General features: G+C 35.9%; 4 non-coding genes and 4 pseudogenes across 4 annotated transcripts; all 8 read left to right on the top strand.

Annotated features, from left to right (window-relative positions):
• The first annotated feature begins 2,621 nt into the window (after positions 1-2,621).
• On the top strand, positions 2,622-2,739 carry LOC128006100 (5S ribosomal RNA). Its single transcript, XR_008178733.1, has one exon. It is a non-coding gene; the product is annotated as a 5S ribosomal RNA (ribosomal RNA).
• Positions 2,740-8,849: 6,110 nt separating this feature from the next.
• Positions 8,850-8,968, top strand: LOC128004818 (5S ribosomal RNA). The gene has a single exon (XR_008177493.1). It is a non-coding gene; the product is annotated as a 5S ribosomal RNA (ribosomal RNA).
• Positions 8,969-9,336: 368 nt separating this feature from the next.
• Positions 9,337-9,454, top strand: LOC128006674 (uncharacterized; annotated as a pseudogene).
• A 359-nt stretch (positions 9,455-9,813) lies between these two features.
• LOC128000276 (5S ribosomal RNA) lies at positions 9,814-9,932 on the top strand. The gene has a single exon (XR_008173064.1). It is a non-coding gene; the product is annotated as a 5S ribosomal RNA (ribosomal RNA).
• Positions 9,933-10,299: 367 nt separating this feature from the next.
• On the top strand, positions 10,300-10,417 carry LOC128006673 (uncharacterized; annotated as a pseudogene).
• Positions 10,418-10,913: 496 nt separating this feature from the next.
• Positions 10,914-11,032, top strand: LOC128006292 (5S ribosomal RNA). The gene has a single exon (XR_008178921.1). It is a non-coding gene; the product is annotated as a 5S ribosomal RNA (ribosomal RNA).
• Positions 11,033-11,534: 502 nt separating this feature from the next.
• Positions 11,535-11,653, top strand: LOC128007236 (uncharacterized; annotated as a pseudogene).
• Positions 11,654-17,921: 6,268 nt separating this feature from the next.
• LOC128006511 (uncharacterized) lies at positions 17,922-18,040 on the top strand (annotated as a pseudogene).
• Positions 18,041-22,500: the final 4,460 nt, after the last annotated feature.

The following is a 22,500-nucleotide window of genomic DNA, read 5'->3' as shown; positions in this document are numbered from 1 at the left end:
GTTTCATATAACAAAATGACAGATTTAATGGACAAAGGACACGGACTGTCAAATGGACATGAGATGGGGATCAGAGAATCTGGATATATTGCTGACGAGATGGAAAGGAATATGAATGAAGGGAATGCTGAAAGCAGGAATGAGACTTGGGCAAAGGTGGTTTCAAGGAGAAAACCAGATGGAAAAACCAATGGACAAGACAGAAAAATAGAACTACAAACAACTGAAGGTACTGGAACTAATAATGGAGTTGAAGAAAAAAGAAATGATTTATCTCAACGACAGCAATTGATAAAGAAATTGAGCCACCAAACAAAGTATCAGAGGCAATACAGAAAAGAAGCAACATTAACAATGACTGTAAAAGATATAGAAAACACAACAGTAATAATGATCATTAAATCAGTTGAAGAGAAAGTAGGAATTGGAAAACTGATCGGACTAAGAAGAAAGAATAACAATGAATTTGAAATGACTATGGAAAGTGAGTTGGACTGTGATTCACTGTAGAATGGAATCATGATTAATGGAAAAGAATGTGAGATAAGGAAACTGTGTGCAACAGAAAGGATGGTATCTTTCTTGAGTCTGCCCAGCTATATAGAAGATGAGGAAATAATTGAAAAACTGATAGATTGGGGAGTAATTCCCATATTGCCTCTAAGAAGGAGATATCATCCGGGGACAACAGTGGCGGACGGACTAAAGGTAAAGTTTCCAAAAGAAGTGACATCTTTGCCATATAATACCAGGTTCATGACTGAAGAAGGAGTGCAGTACTACAGAGTGATTCATGACAACCAATTGAAGACATGCAGGATCTGTGTAAGTGTGGAACATGAGAAAAAGGACTGTCCGCAATTCAAATGTCGAGACTGTTTTGAGCAGGGGCATTATGCGCGGGACTGCAGAGTCCCACGGTGCCAAGGCTGCGACAAAGCAATCATGAGATGCAGATGTGAGATGGAACATGAGGTAAATGAGGACACAAATATGGACGTACAGGAGGTGATGGGAGATACTGCAACTGAGCATTTAAATGATTCACTGCGGCAGACTCAAGGAAAGGAAGATGAACAGGACAGTGAGGAAGAGGAGGAAACCAACAAAGATGAGAATGAAGAAAAGAACAAAGATGGAGAACAAGGAATGGAGACGGGAGAAGGAGTAGACAAAGAGGAAATAAATCTGATTAACAAAGACTTTTCTAAGGAAAAGGAAGAAGTGGACACGACTGGGATGGACTATGAAAAAGGTCAAGAAAAGGATGAGGATAAGGGAATGAAGATACTGCCGGAGGTAAGAGAAGTGGAAAATGGGGGGAGGATTTTTGGTTTGGAAAATAAAGGAATAGAAAGACTGAATAGAGGTGTAAAAGCAAGAACAAAAGGTGTAGACATTCAACAGGTTCTTAAAAAGCAGAAAATAAGAAGAGAAGCGCTAAAGGAAAGGAGGAAAAGTGGAAATGGGGGAAGCAAGACATGTTTTCTTTAAAGACAATGAAACTAATTGAGTGGTGGCAAAAATACATGTGTGCAATTTTTTTAGGATAAAGATGTTTTTTATTCTAAATTTTCTGTTTGGTTACTATAATATAAAAGATGAAAAATAAGTGTTTGTAAAAAAAAAAAAAAATTGTAAAAGGGAATCCATTCTTTGGAATGACATTTTCATTTTAATGTATTATTGCAAAAATGTTATTTAGATTATTCTTAAAATGTATGTTAATAAGGCTTTTAATTTTTATTTGAGTCTTTTTTAGAAAAAAAAAATGTTAAATGACTGTTTTAAAAGTAAATAAGACTTTCATGTGCAAAATATTTATGGAATGTTGTAATATGATAATTAAAAAAAAAAAAAAAAAAAAAGCTATGCCCGATCTCGTCTGATCTCGGAGGCTAAGCAGGTTTGGGCCTGGTTAGTACTTGGATGGGAGACCGCCTGGGAACACCAGGTGCTGTAAGCTTTTTGGACATTTTTCACTTAGTATATAATAATTTTGCCAAAAAATAGTCAATGCCGATCTCTGAATATTAGCAGGTTTGGGCCTGGTTAGTACATGGGTGGGAGACTACCTGGGAATACCAGGTGCTTTAATCTTTTGGAAAATTTCACGAATTATATAATAATCTTTCATTAAAAAAATAAAAAAAAACAAAAAGAATCGGTCAATGCCCGATCTCTGAATCTTAGCAGGTTTAGGTCTGGTTAGTACTTTGATGAGAGACTGCCTAGGAATACCAGGTGCTGTAAGCTTTTTGGACATTTTTCATTTAGTATATAATAATTTTGCCAAAAAATAGAGTCAATGCCGATCTCTGAATATTAGCAGGTTTGGGCCTGGTTAGTACATGGGTGGGAGACTACCTGGGAATACCAGGTGCTTTAATCTTTTGGAAAATTTCACGAATTATATAATAATCTTTCATTTAAAAAAAAAAAAAAAGAGGCAATGCCCGATCTCTGAATCTTAGCAGGTTTAGGTCTGGTTAGTACTTTGATGAGAGACTGCCTAGGAATACCAGGTGCTTTAAGCTTTTGGGTTTTCTTTCCTACTTATATAATGTACTTGCGATTAGATTGGCTGGTCTTTAAATAGCCCTCTCTTTGCAGCAGTCTTCGCTTACGGCTATACCAACCTGGCTATGCCCGATCTCGTCTGATCTCGTAAGCTAAGCAGGTTTGGCCTGGTTAGTACTTGGATGGGAGACCGCCTGGGAATACCAGGTGCCGTAAGCTTTTTGGACATTTTTCACTTAGTATATAATCATTTTGCCAAAAAATATAGTCAATGCCCGATCTCTGAATATTAGCAGGTTTGGGCCTGGTTAGTACATGGATGGGAGACTGCCTGGGAATACCAGGTGCTTTAAGCTTTTGGGTTTTCTTTCCTACTTATATAATGTACTGGCGATTAGATTGGCTGGTCTTTAAATAGCCCTCTCTTTGCAGCAGTCTTCGCTTACGGCCATACCAACCTGAGGGCGCAATTGAGCTAATCAGGAAGTGGAAGTAGTGGTGCTGAGAGCACGTGGAGTGTAATTGTTTGTTTGAAAATTTAGACTTTTTGGTTTGTTTTGGTATCTTTATTTTTAAAAAAAGAAGAAGATTTTTTTGCTTTATTCCCCAAACAGCTTTTTGCTGTTTGGGGATCTCATCCTTTTTGAGTTGATAAATGATACGGGCTGATAAGACAAACATGGACAAAGGACAAGGTAAATGGAATATGGGAGAAAATGAAAATGAATCAAGAAGACAAAGCTATGATAAGAGATTAACTGTGTTGGTGGAGATTGTTGGAGAAGACAGAATTACAATGATGGAGCTACTGAAAAAAGTAAGAGAAGAATGTGGAGTGGTAATTGGTTGCAGATATAAAAATCCAAGAGAATATGAACTGACAATGAAAGAAGAGAATGGAAAAAACAAAATTTTGGATGGGCTAAAGATAAAGAACAGTAGGGTGATGGCGAAGGAAATAAGCAATAATGAGATGGTGGTTTCATTCCTAAATCTGCCGACTTATATTCAAGATGAGGAGATAAAGGGAAAGCGAAAAGATTGGGGAGTGTCAGCAGTTTCAACTATTAAAAGGAGAATGTTGCCAGGGACTGACATTGCTGATGGAACAAGATTTTTGAAAGTCAAGTTCACAGATACTGTTAAATCGCTGCCATACTCAACTAAGTTTGAGACGTTGGGAGGATCTGAACACTTTCGAGTCATACATGACAGACTGGTTAAAGTATGCCGTCTGTGCATTCAACCTGGACACATAGTGAGAGACTGTCCAAACTTTAAATGTTTTCGGTGTGGAATGCAGGGCCACTATGTAAGGGAATGCAATGAAGGAAACTGTAGCATTTGCAGGATGAGAAATGCATTTTGCGTATGCAAAATTTCAGAAGAGCGGGAGGAAGGAGATAGCGTGGGAAGCTTCGTGGACCTGTATGAAGAGTCAGAGGAGAGTTTAACGGTGGAGGAAGAGGAAAGAGGGGATGCATGGAGAGAAAGAGATTTAACTGCTGGACAACAGACTGTTGAGAAAGAGAGCAGCAGAGAGTTTGTTGAAAGCTTAAAGGACGGTAGTGGGAGTATCGGGAGAGTACAGAGGATGGAAGAGAAAGACGGAGGGGCAATCAAAAAAGGGGCAAAAAGTGAAGGGGATGAAGGGAAAAAGAAAAAACAAGGAACAAGGCAACAAGAAGAAGAAGAAAGCCTAAAGAATAAGGAAAGCAGAAGAGAAGAGGTGAAGGAGTCTCTGGAGACTCCACTGATAAATCTGGAAGAGGATTTGGACACAAGTGAAGCAAGTATCAAGTTGCTGAAAAGGAAAATGAAAGGCGGTGAAGAATGCTTTGCAAAAAAGTAAGAACTTGAGTTTCTTTTATGTGTTGTCTCCGTCTAATACTGGTAATATATGCAATGTTTGACATAATGAGCATTGCCTGCATGAACTGTAATGGACTCAGAGAAATGAATAAGTTTGAGCAGGTTATTGGAAAGCTTAAAACAGATGTCATTTGTTTACAAGAGACACATTGGTCTGAAGACATAATGGTCAATATAAAGAAAATCTGGGAACATGATATTTATGTAAATCATGGAAATCAGAGGGCTTGTGGGGTGGCGATTCTGATGAAAAAAGGTGAAATGTATAAGGTAAAGGAAATATATAATGATGGTAAAGGAAGACTGTTAGGAATAGATTGTATGTTCAACAATGAACTTTTTAGATTGGTTAATTTATATGCACCTAATGTAGAAATCGAACGAAAAGGAGTTTTTGAGCAAATGAAACCACTGTGTACAGGTAAATGTGGTTGGAGATTTTAATGTGTGGTGCACAAGACTAGATGTGTCTAGAAGTGCAAACTTCAAATCAGATGTGTCTAGAAGGATTTTAAACCAATTAATGCAAAGTGAGGATTTGGTAGATGCCTGGAGAGAGGAGAACCCATTTAAAAAGGAATTTTCAAGAAGGCAAATGGTGCTGGGAAACTTAAAACAAAGTCAAATAGATCTGTGTTTAGTTAAAAGAGAAATATTACATTATGTGAAAAATGTGAGATATAAGTTTATTGGAGTAAGTGATCATGCTGCCATGACAGTAAAGATGGCTGGAAATAAGGAAACAAGAGGTGGGGGGATGTGGTGTCTGAATTCATCTTTGTTAAAGGAAGAAGAGTACAGGAAAAGTATTTACAGATGTATAAAGTGTGAAATGGAAAACTCATTATTTGAAGAGAATGTCTGTGAGTGGTGGGAAATAATGAAAGGGAAAATACAAAAAAAGAAGTATAAGGTACTCAAAGCAGAGGCATTTTATGAGAATGAGGGAAATGGAGGACATGGGAAATATGTTAGAGAAAGAAGCAGAGAAAATAGAAAAAACAACCCTGAGTACTCAAAAGAACATTTCTTTAGGATAAAAGCAGAAATGGAGTTGTTTGAAAAGGAAAAGTGCGAGGGTGTAATAGTAAGGAGCAGGGCACAGTATGCGGTGGAGGGGGAAAGGTGCACAAAATGAAGTTGGAAGATGAAGAAGGGAAAAAGGTAACAGATTTTGTAGAAATTATAGAAGTGGTAGAATTATTTTATAAGAAACTCTTCAAGAAAGAAAATGTAAAACAAGAATGTGTGGATGAAGTTTTAAATACAGTAAGTGCTAGATTAACTGATGTAGAAAGAATTATGTGTGACAGTGATATATGTATTGAAGAAATAAAAGAAGCAATAAGACAAACAAAGCCGAATAAAAGTCCAGGATCAGATGGTTTAACGCATGAATTCTATAAGACATTCATAGATAGTTTAGCACCTATACTGATTAAGGTATTCAGGAGTATGGAAGAAAGAAGGGAGATACCAGAATCAATGAGCTTGGGCATAATCAATATTCTATATAAAAATAAAGGTAGTCCTCTTAATTTGGGGAATTATAGACCTTTAAGTCTTTTAAAAACTGATTATAAAATTTTGACAAAAGTCTTAGCCAATAGAATAAAAGGAGTAGTGGGAAGTATAATATCGCCAAATCAATCATACAGTATACCAGGAAGAGACATTACAGATACCATATGCACAATAAGGGATGTAGTGGATAGTATGGTTAATGATAGGGAAGGAGGTTTGCTTTTATGTATGGATCTAAACAAAGCCTTTGATAGGGTGGAGCACTGTTTTATGGAACAAGCAATGAGGAACTTTGGTTTTTGGGAGAGGATTCTGAGGTGGATAAATTTATTATATTGTAATGCAAAAAGTTGTGTAAAAGTAAATGGTGTTTTAACAGATCATTTTCCACTAGAAAGATCAGTGAGGCAGGGGTGTCCGCTGTCTGCTATGCTGTATTCAATATCAGTTGAGCCCTAGCGACACTGGTAAAGAGAGATAGGGAAATAAGAGGAATTCCAGTACCACATGGGAGATTGAGTTTAATTCACCAGTATGCAGATGACACAACATTTACTGTAAGAGATATGGAAAGTATAAAAAGAATAATGAAACATGTTGAAACTTATGGAAAAGCATCAGGAGCAAAAATTAATATTGAAAAATCTGAAATAATGAGTATAGGAGGGATAGATATGAGCGGGTGTGAAAATAATTTTAAAGTCACAAAAGAATACACAAGGATTTTAGGAGTGAATATAGGAGTTAATGCAAAAGAAGCAAGAGATGCTACTTGGACAGGGATTTTAAACAAAATAAAACAAGTGCTACGCTTTTGGAAATTAAGAGAATTAACACTGAGGGGCAAAGTAATAGTGTTTAACTCCTTGTTGCTTACCAAATGTAATTATGTATTAGGTGCAGTTGACTTGCCAGTTTGGGTGGTAAATGAGATCAAGGATGTTCTTAATAATTTTTTATGGGGAGGGAAAGGGGTTAAAATATCAAAAAATACATTAATAGCAGACTACACAGGAGGAGGATTAAAGTTGATTGATTTAGAGGTTAAAAGAAAAACAATAAGAGTGAAAACAATGAAGAAGTATTTATATGATAAAGTGCAATATGGATGGAAAGGTTTCATGGGAGACTTTTTGGATAAAAGCAGTGGATGTGGAGAAGAAGGGGTATTCATGGCTTTAAAGAAGCCAATGTTTGAAAATATACCCTTATTTTATCAAGAAGTATTTAGTGCATGGGCAGAGTTTTTAATGGACGTGAAATATGATTGTGAAAATATAAATCAAATATACAAGCAGCCAATTTTTCTTAATCCAAAGATAAAAATGAATGGGAAAATGTTTTATAATAGACTATACATGAAAGCGGGAGTAAGACAATTAAAGGATATGGTATATGAATATGTGAAAGGTTTTATGCCAAATAGAGCAATTTATGACTACGTGGTGGAATGGGATGACGGAATTGAAAAATCAAAAGTGGATTCGGTATGTGAAAATATTAAAACAAGCTTGCCCAAGACTTGGGTTGAAATGATTGAGAGAGAGACAACTAAACCGGGAAACTGGGGAATGCCAAAAATGTTTATTATTGGGAAAAATGGTGAAAAGAAATGTCTGACAGATATAACGACGAAAACAATATATAACGTTTTTGTGGGAAAGGATATTAAGGTGCCTGCATCAGAAGCTGTGTGGCAAAAAAATTTTCCAGGAATTAATGTAAAGTCAATATGGAAAAACTTAAGTGTGAAGTATAATGGACTGGAGTGTGAAAACTTGGACTTTAAATTAAGACATAATAGAATATACACAAAGGTGGTGATTCATCAAATTAATAAGAATGTTAATTGAGAATGTGATGTATGTAAAACTGATGCAGAAACGTTAATGCATATATTTTTTGAATGTAAAGAGCTAGACATATTTCATGAAAAATTGAAAAGATTGATAAAGGAGGACTGGGGAAAAGAGATAGAAGGAGATGAGTGGAGGAAAATGTTTTTATTCGGTGAATGTAATAATTGTAAAGATTGGAAGGTTAATTTGTGTAATTACATTTTAAGTCATGCAAGATATGCAATTTGGACAAGAAGGAATTTGGCATATTTTGAAAGGAAAAAAGTGGACATTAATCTGTTGTTTAAAACAGTGATGAGAAAGAATGTCTTTCTAATGTGGAAATATCTGAGCCAAGATTTGTTTGAAAAAGTTTTCATTAATGGATGTGTACTTGTATGTGTGGATGACGAAGGAGGTTTAAGCATACATGTCTAAACAAAAAGGAAAAATGGCATTATAATTAAACGTATAAATGTATGTAGGCATGCAAACTTTTGGTGATAGGACAGACAAGTTCTTGTTTTTATGTAGTTATGTGATGGATATGAAACTCTATTTTGAATGTAAATTGTATTTGTTTTGATACTTTTGATAATAATAAAAAAAAAAAGAAAAAAAAAAAGGCTATGCCCGATCTCGTCTTATCTCAGAAGCTAAGCAGGTTTGGGCCTGGTTAGTACTTTTGATGGGAGACTGCCTGGGAATACCAGGTGCTGTAAGCTTTTTGGACATTTTTCACTTAGTATATAATAATTTTGCCAAAAAATATAGTCAATGCCCGATCTCTGAATATTAGCAGGTTTGGGCCTGGTTAGTACATGGATGGGAGACTTCCTGGGAATACCAGGTGCTTTAATCTTTTGGAAAATGTCACAAATTATATAATAATCTTTCATTAAAAAAAAAAAAAAAAGAAAAAGTCAATGCCCGATTTCTGAATCTTAGCAGGTTTAGGTCTGGTTAGTACTTTGATGAGAGACTGCCTAGGAATACCAGGTGCTTTAAGCTTTTGGGATTTCTTTCCTACTTATGTAATCTACTGGCGATTAGATTGGCTGGTCTTTAAATAGCCCTCTCTTTGCAGCAGTCTTCGCTTACGGCAATATCAACCTGGCTATGCCCGATCTCGTCTGATCTCGGAAGCTAAGCAGGTTTGGGCCTGGTTAGTACTTGGATGGGAGACCGCCTTGGAATAACAGGTGCTGTAAGCTTTTAGGACATTTTTCACTTAGTATATAATAATTTTGCCAAAAAATATAGTCAATACCCGACCTCTGAATATTAGCAGGTTCGGGCATGGTTTACTTCATGGATGGGAGACTGCCTGGGAATACCAGGTGCTTTAATCTTTTGGAAAATTTCACGAATTATATAATAATCTTTCATTTAAAAAAAAAAAAAGAAGAGCCAATGCCCGATCACTGAATCTTAGCAGGTTAAGGTCTGGTTAGTACTTTGATGAGAGACTGCCTAGGAATACCAGGTGCTTTAAGCTTTTGGGTTTTCTTTCCTACTTATATAATGTACTGGCGATTAGATTGGCTTGTCTTTAAATAGCCCTCTCTTTGCAGCAGTCTTCGCTTACGGCTATACCAACATGGCTATGCCCGATCTCGTCTGATCTCGTAAGCTAAGCAGGTTTGGCCTGGTTAGTACTTGGATGGGAGACCGCCTGGGAATACCAGGTGCTGTAAGCTTTTTGGACGTTTTTCACTTAGTATATAATAATTTTGCCAAAAAATAGAGTCAATGCCCGATCTCTGAATATTAGCAGGTTTGGGCCTGGTTAGTACATGGATGGGAGACTGCCTGGGAATACCAGGTGCTTTAATCTTTTTGGAAAATTTCACGAATTATAATAATAATCTTGCATAAAAAAAAGAGTCAATGCCCGATCTCTGAATCTTAGCAGGTTTAGGTCTGGTTAGTACTTTGATGAGAGACTGCCTAGGAATACCAGGTGCTTTAAGCTTTTGGGATTTCTTTCCTACTTATGTAATCTACTGGCGATTAGATTGGCTGGTCTTTAAATAGCCCTCTTTTTGCAGCAGTCTTCGCTTACAGCAATATCAACCTGGCTATGCCCGATCTCGTCTGATCTCGGAAGCTAAGCAGGTTTGGGCCTGGTTAGTACTTGGATGGGAGACCGCCTGGGAATACCAGGTGCTGTAAGCTTTTTGGACATTTTTCACTTAGTATATAATAATTTTGCCAAAAAATATAGTCAATGCCCGACCTCTGAATATTAGCAGGTTCGGGCATGGTTTACTTCATGGATGGGAGACTGCCTGGGAATACCAGGTGCTTTAATCTTTTGGAAAATTTCACGAATTATATAATAATCTTTCATTTAAAAAAAAAAAAGAAGAGTCAATGCCCGATCTCTGAATCTTAGCAGGTTAAGGTCTGGTTAGTACTTTGATGAGAGACTGCCTAGGAATACCAGGTGCTTTAAGCTTTTGGGTTTTCTTTCCTACTTATATAATGTACTGGCGATTAGATTGGCTGGTCTTTAAATAGCCCTCTCTTTGCAGCAGTCTTCGCTTACGGCTATACCAACATGGCTATGCCCGATCTCGTCTGATCTCGTAAGCTAAGCAGGTTTGGCCTGGTTAGTACTTGGATGGGAGACCGCCTGGGAATACCAGGTGCTGTAAGCTTTTTGGACATTTTTCACTTAGTATATAATAATTTTGCCAAAAAATAGAGTCAATGCCCGATCTCTGAATATTAGCAGGTTTGGGCCTGGTTAGTACATGGATGGGAGACTGCCTGGGAATACCAGGTGCTTTAATCTTTTTGGAAAATTTCACGAATTATAATAATAATCTTGCATAAAAAAAAGAGTCAATACCCGATCTCTGAATCTTAGCAGGTTTAGGTCTGGTTAGTACTTGGATGGGAGACAGCCTGGGAATACCAGGTGCTGTAAGCTTTTTGGAAATTTTTCACTTAGTATATAATAATTTTCCCAAATAATAGAGTCAATGCCCGATCTCTGAATCTTAGCAGGTTTAGGTCTGGTTAGTACTTTGATGAGAGACTGCCTAGGAATACCAGGTGCTTTAAGCTTTTGGGTTTTCTTTCCTACTTATATAATGTACTGGCGATTAGATTGGCTGCTCTTTAAATAGCCCTCTCTTTGCAGCAGTCTTTGCTTACGGCAATACCAACCTGGCTATGCCTGATCTCGTCTGATCTCGGAAGCTAAGCAGGTTTGGGCATTGTTAGTACTTGGATGGGAGACCGCCTGGGAATACCAGGTGCTGTAAGCTTTTTGGACATTTTTCACTTAGTATATAATGATTTTGCCAAAAAATAGAGTCAATGCCCGATCTCTGAATATTAGCAGGTTTGGGCCTGGTTAGTACATGGATGGGAGACTGCCTGGGAATACCAGGTGCTTTAATCTTTTTGGAAAATTTCACGAATTATATAATAATCTTTCATTAAAAAAAAAAAAAAGAGTCAATGCCCGATCTCTGAATCTTAGCAGGTTTAGGTCTGGTTAGTACTTGGATGGGAGACCGCCTGGGAATACCAGGTGCTGTAAGCTTTTTGGACATTTTTCACTTAGTATATAATAATTTTGCCAAATAATAGAGTCAATGCCCGATCTCTGAATCTTAGCAGGTTTAGGTCTGGTTAGTACTTTGATGAGAGACTGCCTAGGAATACCAGGTGCTTTAAGCTTTTGGGTTTTCTTTCCTACTTATATAATGTACTGGCGATTAGATTGGCTGGTCTTTAAATAGTCCTCTCTTTGCAGCAGTCTTCGCTTACGGGCCTGACCAACCTGGCTATGCCCGATTTCGTCTGATCTCGGAAGCTAAGCAGGTTTGGCCTCGTTAGTACTTGGATGGGAGACCGCCTGGGAATACCAGGTGCTGTAAGCTTTTTGGACATTTTTCACTTAGTATATAATAATTTTGCCAAATAATAGAGTCAATGCCCGATCTCTGAATATTAGCAGGTTTGGGCCTGGTTAGTACATGGATGGGAGACTGCCTGGGAATACCAGGCGCTTTAATCTTTTGGAAAATTTCACGAATTATATAATAATCTTCCATAAAAAAACAAAATAAAAAACGAAAGAGTCAATGCCCGATCTCTGAATCTTAGCAGGTTTAGGTCTGGTTAGTACTTTGATGAGAGACTGCCTAGGAATACCAGGTGCTTTAAGCTTTTGGGTTTTCTTTCCTACTTATATAATCTACTGGCGATTCGATTGGCTGCTCTTTAAATAGCCCTCTCTTTGCAGCAGTCTTCGCTTACGGCCATACCAACCTGGGGGCGATAGAGTGCTCACAGGAAGTGACGTGGCAGTAGAGGGTGAGGAAGGCTCACCTAAGCTTGTTTGTATTTAATCTTTTTGTGTTTGTTTTAGGAGTTTTTGTTTTGTTTTGTTTTTTATTTTTTGTTTAGTTTTATCCTCCCAACAGCCTATGCTGTTTGGGGGGAAAGTAAGTCTAATAGGTTGTTTATGTTAAAAATGGATGAATCTTTGGTGACGGACAAAGCAATGGAAGGAGGGACACAAAGGCAAAAAGAACCTGGACTGGAAAATCAACGACGAGAAGGAAACGGAATGGATAAAGATGAAAGAAGAGGTGCTGCAAAAAGAGTTTATATGAAGGAAGCAACAGTGATTGTGGAATTATTGCATGTTCAGGACGCAAAGGCAGAAGACATTATTAAAGCGATCGCAGGGAGAATCGGTGTGGCAAAAATTCTGGCTGTGAGACCAAGGCTAACAAAGGAATATGAAATTACCTTAGAGAATGAGGAGGATGCAGATGAATTAACCAATGGACTGACGGTTAAGGGAATAAACTGTGAGGTGAAAAGGCTGCAAAACAGGGACTATGTTGTCTCATTTATGCACCTGCCTGCCTATGTTAATGATGAGGACATCCTAAAGAAGCTAGAGGGATGGGGGGTAACCCCAGTCTCTAACATCAGGAGGAGGACATACCCAGGCACCAGCATCGAAGATGGGACAAGGTATATTAAAGTGCGGTTCCCCAAAGAGGTGGCCTCCCTGCCCTACAGCACCAAGATGGAGACAGCAGAAGGTCCACAGTTTTTTCGGGTGGTGCACAGTAACCAAGTGAAGACCTGTAGACTGTGCATGAGCCCAGACCACATGGTAAAGGACTGCCCAGAATTTACGTGTTACAAGTGCCTGGAAAGGGGCCACTTCGCAAGAGACTGCGAGCGGTGAGTTGCCCGGACTGCAGGAGAGTTTTGAATAAGTGTGAGTGCTGGATGGAAAACAACCAAAATCAAGAGGAGCAGGAGGGAAAGCAGGTGTATGAGAGAGATGGAGGCAAGGAGATGGAGGAAGAGGAGGAAGGAACGCAGGACGGTGGGAATAAAGAGAACAGTAATGGACAAGGAGAGGACGACAACGAACAAAGGATGCAGACTCAAATGGAAGGAGGAAAATTGGCACCAGTGCAAGAAACTGAAAGGGTACTGGACAGTGCATTGGACAAAATGGAGAAAAACTATCAAGAAGACAAAGAGAGTGAGGAAAGTAATGAGGATGTAGACACTGAAGTAAAAGGCCTCAAAAGAAGAAGATTGCCCAAGGTAAGACCGAACCTGGATAAGGCTAGGAAAAAAGTGACACAAGAGAACCCTCTAGTAAATGTAAATAGATATGAAGTGTTGAAAGTCGCTGAGAGCGCGGACTGAGAAAATGGGTTTTATGCTTGTTTTATTATATTTTATGGTTTTAAGTGTTGTTGTTTTTAATGCTAGGGGACTGTTGAATGAAATGAAATTTGAAAAACTAAAAGAACTGTGTAAAAATGAGGATATTATTTTATTGCAAGAAACAAACTGGAGAAGGGGTGTAATGGATGTTTTTAAGAAGAGATGGGATGGAGAAATCTTTTTTAATAACGGAGAAGGACAAATGGGAAGAGGGGTAGCTATATTAATAAGAAAAAACAAGGAAATAGAAGGGGAACTTATCTATGATGATAAAAAAGGGAAATGTATAGGGGTAAAAATTAAATATGGAAATGAAGAATTTAATTTAATCAACCTACATGCGCCAAATGAAGAAAAAGAAAAGACTATGTTTTTTACTGTTTTAAGAGACTTGATAGAAGGATGGGGAAAAATAATAATTGCGGGTCATTTTAATACGGTTTTTAGTAAGAGAGATATGGCTGATGGAATGGTTTTTAAGTCAGATACAGGGAGAAAATAATTAAGAGGTTTGATGGAGGGAAAAAATATGATAGATGTATGGAGAGAGAGGCATGAAAAGAAAAGAGAATTTTCTAGAAAACAGCTAGTCTGTAATTTTTTATGTCAAACAAGAATAGATCACTTTTTATGTACAAGAAACCTAACCTATTTTATAGAGGATGTAACTTATAAGGAAACTTCTTTGAGTGATCATAAAATGGTTTTAATGAGAATGAATTTTAAAGATGAAATTAAGGGACCTGGAGTTTGGATTTTAAACACAGAACTTTTAAAAAATAAAAGTTACAAACAAGGGATTGAAAATATAATAGAAGAAGAAAAAGAAAATGGAATGTATTGGGAAGACAAGATATTGTGGTGGGAGAATGTAAAATATGAAATAAAAAAATATTCAATTAAGTATAGCAGGTTGATCCAGAAAGTGAAAAGGGCTAAAGAAAAAGAGATAAGAGATAAATTAAAGGAAGAATTAAATAAGGAGGAGGTAAATGTGCAAAATGTTATAGTAATGGAGGAGGAATTGAAGAAATTTGAGGAAAGTAAATGTAATGGAGCAATGCTAAGAAGTAGAGCAAAATATACAGTAGAAGGAGAAAAATGCACCAGGTTCTTCTTTAACCTAGAAAGGGGGAAAGCAAAATCGGAAATGATAAAAGAATTGAAAAATAAAAACGGTGAGGTAATTAAGGAAACAAAAGGAATTTTGGAAGTAGTAAGAAGCTATTATGAAGAATTATTTAAAACTAAAGATACAGATGGAAAAATGAGAAATGTATTATTACAACAAATAACAAAAAGAGTGGAGGTGGCAGACAAAATGGAATGCGATAGAGAAATAAAGCTAGATGAAATAACACAAGCAATAAATAATTTGAAAAACAAGAAAAGTCCTGGTATAGATGGGATAGGTAATGAGTTTTATAAAGTTTTTAAGGATAAAATAAGTTTGATTCTACAAGAAGTATATGAGGAGGTTTTTAAAAAAAGAGGCTTTCAATCAAAAAATGAGTATGGGTTTGATGAAAATAATATATAAAAGAAAGGGTGATAAGACACTTTTAAAGAATTTTAGACCAATAACCATGTTAAATACTGACTTGAAGATTTTAGCAAAGGTTTTAGCAAACAGATTGAAAAATGTTTTACCGAGTATAATAGAGACAAATCAGGCATATGGAGTAATTGGAAGAGACATAGCTGATATAACAAACAGTATAAGAGATGAGATAAGTTATGTCAGTGGAGAAGGCAAAAATGGTTATTTTATTAGTTTAGACTTTGAAAAAGCTTTCGATAGAGTAGAGCATGGATTTTTATTTTCGATTTTAGAGCAGTTTGGTTTTGGGGAGAATTTTATAAAGTGGTTAAAAATTTTATACAAAGATGCATTAACAAAAGTAAAGTGTTTTTTAACAGAGCCTTTTATTTTAACTAGATCTATAAGACAAGGATGCCCGTTATCAGCGCAATTATATTCTTTAGTGGCAGAGCCTTTAGGACTGATAGTTAAAAACTGTAAAGAAATAAAAGGAATTGAAATAAATAGAGGAAAGGAGCTAAATAAGATCTACCAGTATGCTAATGACACTACAATAATAGTGGAAAATTTGCAGAGTGTTAAAAATGTAATGGATAAAATCAATTTGTATTGTCAAGGGTCAGGAGCAAAGATAAATGAAGAGAAAACTGAATACATGAGATTTGGGAGGGTACCGGTTTTAACGGGGTGTTGGAGTTTCACAGAAGTGCAGGCATTTAAGATTTTAGGTGTGCTTTTAGGAAAAAATGAAAAGAATGTACAGGATAATATGTGGGGGGAAATAGTGGATGGGATGGAAAGAAGGTTGGTCTTTTGGAGAAACAGGTTTTTAAATTTAAAAGGAAAGATTTTAATAGTAAATGTTTTAATGTTATCAAAAATGTGGTACGTTTTACATGTAGCATCAATCCCGCTGTGGGTGAGACAAAGAATAAAAAAATCCATTTTAGAGTTTTTATGGGAAAAAAAACCCCGAGAATTGCTTACAACACTTTGATTGGGCCGGTAGAGGAGGGAGGGATGGGACTAGTAGATCTGGAACAAAAAATGAAGAGTATGAGGGTAAAAGTGGTCAAGAAATATTTAGATGATGAAAATAAAGAAGAATGGAAGGGAACTATGGAGTTTTATTTGAATAAGTGTGGAAATTTACAAATCGGAGACAATATTTTATGGATGAAACTGAAGAACTGGATGATACAAGGAATACCAGAATTTTACAAGGAAGTTTTAAGCGCTTGGGGGTCTTTTTTAGCAAAGGTGGATTTTAAACCTGTTGGAAGGGGAATCATTTTAAATCAACCTTTATTTTTAAACAAAAAGATTGGGACACAAGGAAAAGAACTTTATTTTAAGAAGTGGGTAGATGTGGGCATTTTAAAAGTAAGGAACATTTTATATGAATTCAAAGAAGGTTTTTTACCCATACAAGTAATTATAGATGCAATGGAAGAAGCAAAAGAAGAGTACAATGTGGATGTGTTAAGAAAACAATATGAAGATGTTAAAAGTAAAATTCCAGAGGACTGGTTGGAAATGATTCAAGATGGTGGGAGCGGGGAGAATAAAATGGAAGTATTTTTAAAATTGAATGACAAAGAGGTGTGTTTGAAATCATGTAATGTGAAAATGTTTTATCAGTATTTTAATTTGTCTGTTTTTAAAAATCCAAAAGTCAATGATTTTTGGTTAAGACATTTAGATGGAATTCAAGAGAAGGATGTATGGAAAAATATAAGATGGGATTTTTTAGATACTGACCTGGAAGTTTTGGACTATTTTATTAGACACAATGTTATTTTTACTGGAATGAGATTGTGCAAAATAGGTATGGAGCCAGATGCTGTATGTAAGGTCTGTTTTAAAGAGGATGAGGGGATCTTGCACCTGTTTCTATATTGTGAAAAACTGAAAGAATTTTTTGACAAAACAAAAGAACTTGTGAAAGATTTAAGAGGGAATGAAGATGTTTTCAACTGGAATACAATCTTAATGTTTGGTTTGAATGAAAATATTACAAACAAAAAAGTGATTAATCTATTGATGGTTTTAGTAAAAAATGCAATATGGAAAAGGAGGAACGTGGCAAAAAATAGAAATTATGTAGCAGATGTATGGATGGTGTTTAAAGGACTGGTGGAAAATTATGGGCAAACCTTGTTTACATTTTTTGAATCGGAGAAAAAAATGGATACGTTTCATAAGATGTTTCCCACTGATGTTCTGTACACATTTAAAAAATACAAAATAACGTTGCCTAAGCAAGAGGACTTTTAACAATTGGTTTTATTTGGAATGTAAATTTCTGTTTTTAGGAGAGGCGTAATATATTATATGTGTTTTTATTTTGAAGAAAATATAATGTTTCAATGTGAAAACTGTAAGAAGAATTATATATGATAGAATTGTTTCAATAAAAAAAAAAAAAAAAAAAAAAAAAAAAAGCTATGCCCGATCTCGTGTGATCTCGGAAGCTAAGCAGGTTTGGGCCTGGTTAGTACTTGGATGGGAGACCGCCTGGGAATACCAGGTGCTGTAAGCTTTTTGGACATTTTTCACTTAGTATATAATAATTTTGCCAAATAATAGAGTCAATGCCCGATCTCTGAATCTTAGCAGGTTTAGGTCTGGTTAGTACTTGGATGGGAGACCGCCTGGGAATACCAGGTGCTGTAAGCTTTTTGGAAATTTTTCACTTAGTATATAATAATTTTGCCAAATAATAGAGTCAATGCCCGATCTCTGAATCTTAGCAAGTTTAGGTCTGGTTAGTACTTTGATGAGAGACTGCCTAGGAATACCAGGTGCTTTAAGCTTTTGGGTTTTCTTTCCTACTTATATAATGTACTGGTGATTACATTGGTTGGTCTTTAAATAGCCCTCTCTTTGCAGCAGTCTTGGCTTACGGTCATACCAACCTGGCTATGCCCCATCTCGTCTGATCTCGGAAGCTAAGCAGGTTTGGGCCTGGTTGGTACTTGGATGGGAGACCGCCTCGGAATAACAGGTGCTGTAAGCTTTTTGGAAATTTTTCACTTAGTATATAATAATTTTGCCAAAAGATAGAGTCAATGCCCGATCTCTTAATCTTAGCAGGTTTAGGACTGGTTAGTACTTTGATGAGAGACTGCCTAGGAATACCAGGTGCTTTAATCTTTTGGGTTTTCTTTCCTACTTATATAATGTACTGGTGATTAGATTGGCTGGTCTTTAAATAGTCCTCTCTTTGCAGCAGTCTTCGCTTACGGCCATACCAACCTGAGGGCGCTATTGAGTCAGACAGGAAGTACTGGGCTGTAGTTGGAGAGGAAGGCTCTCCCTTATTTGTTTATATTTTTTGTTTTGCTAAAGTTTTTGATTTGAAAGTATAATTTTGTTTGTTTGTTTTGCTTTAACCACCTTCGAGCAGCTTAATGCTGTCTGGAGGGTGTTTTTGTTTTTGATTTAATTCATCTCTTGGATTAAAGGACGGATCTTATGGAAAACGACATAGAAATGGCTGGTGAAATACAAACGGATATTGACAAAGGACTGGACAAACGACGAAGTGTGGACAAAGGAATCAATGGAGAACATAACAGAAGAAATGAAAGAGGAAGAAAATATTCAAAAGAAGCAACCGTGATAATTGATTTAGAGGGAGTACAAGATGGAAAAGCTGAGGATATCATCAAGATGGTGACAGAGAAAATTGGAGGAGGACATATCTTGGCGGTAAGGCCCAGGCTGGGCAGAGAATATGAAATCACTTTAAGAAATGAGGACATGTGTGACATTCTACTGGACGGAATAACTATTAAAGGAAAGGATTGTGTAATTAGAAAACTACAGACAAGGGAATATGTTGTATCGTTTATGCATCTACCGGCTTATCTTGAAGACAAAGACATTTTTAATAAATTGGATAATTGGGGCGTACATCCAACATCACAAATTAAAAGAAGGCTATATCCAGGCACTGAAGTGGAAGATGGAACGAGATTTGTGCGTGTTAAGTTTCCAGATCAGGTGGTTTCATTACCATATAGCACAAAGTTTGAGACAGCGGAGGGAATACAGTTTTTCCGGATAATACATGACAGACAGGTGAAGACTTGTCGTATGTGTTTGAATCCGGGACATATCTTAAGAGACTGTCCAGACTTCAAATGTCACCTATGTGAGGAGCAAGGCCATTTTGCACGGGACTGTAATGCAGTGAGATGCCCAGATTGCCACAAAGTTCTTGTGAAATGTGAATGTTGGATGGTAAATGAGGAGAGACCAAACAAAGAGACTGACTCCGAGGTAGAGTGCAGACAAATTCATAAAGAAGTGGAAGAAGAGGAGAAAAATTATGGTGGTGAGCAGGCAGAAGTTGAAAGGGAAGAGGAGACAAATGGAACACAGAGAGAAAAAGAAGAACAAATGATGGAAGAAGAAAGGACACTAGAGGAGACTTCATTAAAGGGCAGAGAACTGGAGCATAAAAAAGAACAAGAGGAGAGTGAACAAGAGGAAGATGAAAAAGAGACTGAGAAACAAAAGTCTGAAGGATATAAAAGAGATAGAGAATTCACTCGTATGCAAAGAAGAAGTCTACTGAAGGTAAAACCAAATATTGACTGTGCTAGAAAGAGAAAAGAAAAAATGAAAGAAAAAGCTACATTTAGAGGGAAATGTGAGGTTTTAAGAAGTATAGTGGAGGAAGAGGAAGAAAAATGAAATGATGAATATTTTTAAATATTTATTATCCTTAATGGTCTTAAGAATTGTATCTTGGAATGCAAAAGGTTTGTTGAATGTGGTGGAATTTGAAAAAATGAAAGAAATGTGTAAAGAGGAAAATATAATTGTATTACAAGAAACAAATTGGAAAGATGAATTAATGGAAGATTTTAAAAAAAGATGGAATGGGGAAATAATATATAATAATGGGGATGGAAGAAAAGGAAGGGGAGTAGCAATTTTAATTGATAAGTATATGAAGGATAAATGGAATGTGGTATTTGATGATAGAAATGGAAAATGTTTAGCAGTAGAAATAAGTAGTGAGGATGAAACTTTTGTTTTATGCAACTTACATGCACCAACAGAAGAAAAGGAAAAAAGGAGTTTCTTTCATGATTTAAGGAGTTTTACACTAAAGTATAAGAAAGTAATTTTAATGGGTGATTTCAATACAGTTTTTAGCAAAATGGATATGGCAGAAGGAATGGTTTATAGAACAGATACTGCAAGAAAAGAGCTGAATGTTTTAATGGAAGAAAATGACTTAATTGATATATGGAGGGATAGGAATGAAAAAAAGAAGAGAATATTCAAGAAGACAATTAGACAATTAATTTTTAGAGCAATATATTGAAAAGGTGTACTATAAGGAAACAACATTAAGTGATCATAGTTTTGTGTTTATTTTGATGGATTTTAATAAAATGGAGAGGGGGCCAGGAGTTTGGATTTTAAATGCAGAGATTTTAAAAAATGAATCTTATAGAATGGAAATAGAAAAAATTATAGACAAAGAAAAGGAAAGTAGTTTGTTTGTAGAAAACAAAAGGATATGGTGGGATAATGTAAAATATGAAATAAAGAAATCTACAATAAAATATTGTAAATTTCTACAACGAGTTAAGAAACAAAAAGAAAGGAATATCAGAAAAGAATTAAATGAAGAATTAAGTAAAGAGGACGTTGATGTGCAGAAGGTTGTTTTGTTAGAAGAGGATTTAAGTAAAATAGAGGAGGAAAAGTATAGAGGTGCAATGATAAGAAGTAAGGCAAAATATACTGTGGAGGGAGAAAAAATGCACAAAATTCTTTTTTTAATCTGGAAAGAAGTAGGAAAAAGGCAGAAACGATAAAAGAAATAAAATGCAAAGATGGAAGGAAAGTAAAAGAAACAAAAGAAATATTAAAGGAGGTAAAAGATTTTCATGAAGAATTGTTTAAGACACAAGGAATAGATGATGGGGAAAAAGACTGTATATTGGAGACGATAACAGCTACAGTTAATAATCAAGACAAAGATGAGTGTGATGCGGAGATAAAAATAGAAGAGATAGAAGAAGCTATTAATCAATTAAAGGTGAAAAAAAGTCCAGGTATGGATGGAATAACAAATGAGTTTTATAAAGCTTTTAAGTATAAATTATTGAAAATACTAAAACAAGTGTATGATGAGATTTTTAAAAAGGGAGAGATTAATCAAGCAATGAAAATGGGTCTAGTGAAAATAATATTCAAGAGAAAAGGGGAAAGGGAGGATTTAAAAAACTATAGAACAATCACTATGCTAAATGTAGATTTTAAAATTTTAGCAAAAATTTTAGCAAACAGACTGAAAAGAGTGTTACCTAAGATAATTTTATCAAATCAAGCATATGGAGTTCAGGGGAGAGATATATCAGATAAGCATGGATTTTGAAAAAGCGTTTGATAGGGTGGAGCATGAGTTTTTATTTGCGAGTTTAAAACGTTTTGGTTTTGGGGGTAATTTTAGAAATTGGATTAAGATCTTGTATAAGGATGCAATGAGTTTTATTAAATGTAATGGTTTTTTAACGGATGCTTTTAAGATAACTAGATCCATAAGGCAGGGCTGTCCATTGTCAGCACAGTTGTATTCCTTGGTCGCAGAGTCTCTAGGAATGATGATTAAAAAGGATCAAAGAATAAAAAGTATAAATATTGAAAATGGAAGGGAAGGACAAAAGATTTTTCAGTACGCGGATGATACCACCTTGATAATAGAAGATTTAGAGAGCATTAGAATAGCAATGGAACTCATGCAGAAATTTTGTAAAGCAACAGGTGCAAAGATAAATGTGGAAAAAACTGCTTTTATGAGATTTGGAGAAGCGCCAGCATTACCAGCTTGCATTGCTTTTAATGAAAAGGAAGAAATTAAGATTTTAGGAGTAAATTTGGGGAAAGATGAAAAGAGTTCAAGAGATAAAAGATGGGAAGAGATTGTGGGAGAAATGAAAAGAAGATTAGTTTTTTGGAAAGTGAGAGATTTGGAGTTGAAAGGAAGAGTTTTAATTGTTAATAGTCTAATGCTCTCTAAGATGTGGTATAATTTATCTGTAACTGCAATGCCAATGTGGGTGGAACAGAGAGTAAAGGGTATTGTGTTGGATTTTTTATGGAATAATAAGCCTCCTAGAATTGCACATAAGACTTTAATTGGTTCTCAAGAAGAAGGAGGGTTAGGGTTAATGGATGTTGAGCAGAGGAAGAAGAGTATGAGAGTGAAAACTGTAAAGACATATCTAAATAGAGAAAAGATGGAGGAATGGAAAGTAATAATGAAACATTTTTTAAACAAATGTTCAAATTTGAGAATAGGGGATGATATTTTATGGATGAGAGTTAAAAAAGGAATGATAAAAGGAATACCAGATTTTTATAAAGAGGTTTTAGAGGCATGGAGGGATTTCTTACCACATATTGATTTTAAGCCACAAGGAAGAGAAACAATTTTGAATCAACCTCTGT

The sequence above is a fragment of the Carassius gibelio genome, chromosome B22, assembly GCF_023724105.1.
Source record: "Carassius gibelio isolate Cgi1373 ecotype wild population from Czech Republic chromosome B22, carGib1.2-hapl.c, whole genome shotgun sequence".
NCBI classification, from domain to species: domain Eukaryota; kingdom Metazoa; phylum Chordata; class Actinopteri; order Cypriniformes; family Cyprinidae; genus Carassius; species Carassius gibelio.
The sequence above is the reverse complement of the archived record's forward strand: the minus strand, read 5'-3'. Positions and strand labels throughout refer to the sequence as shown.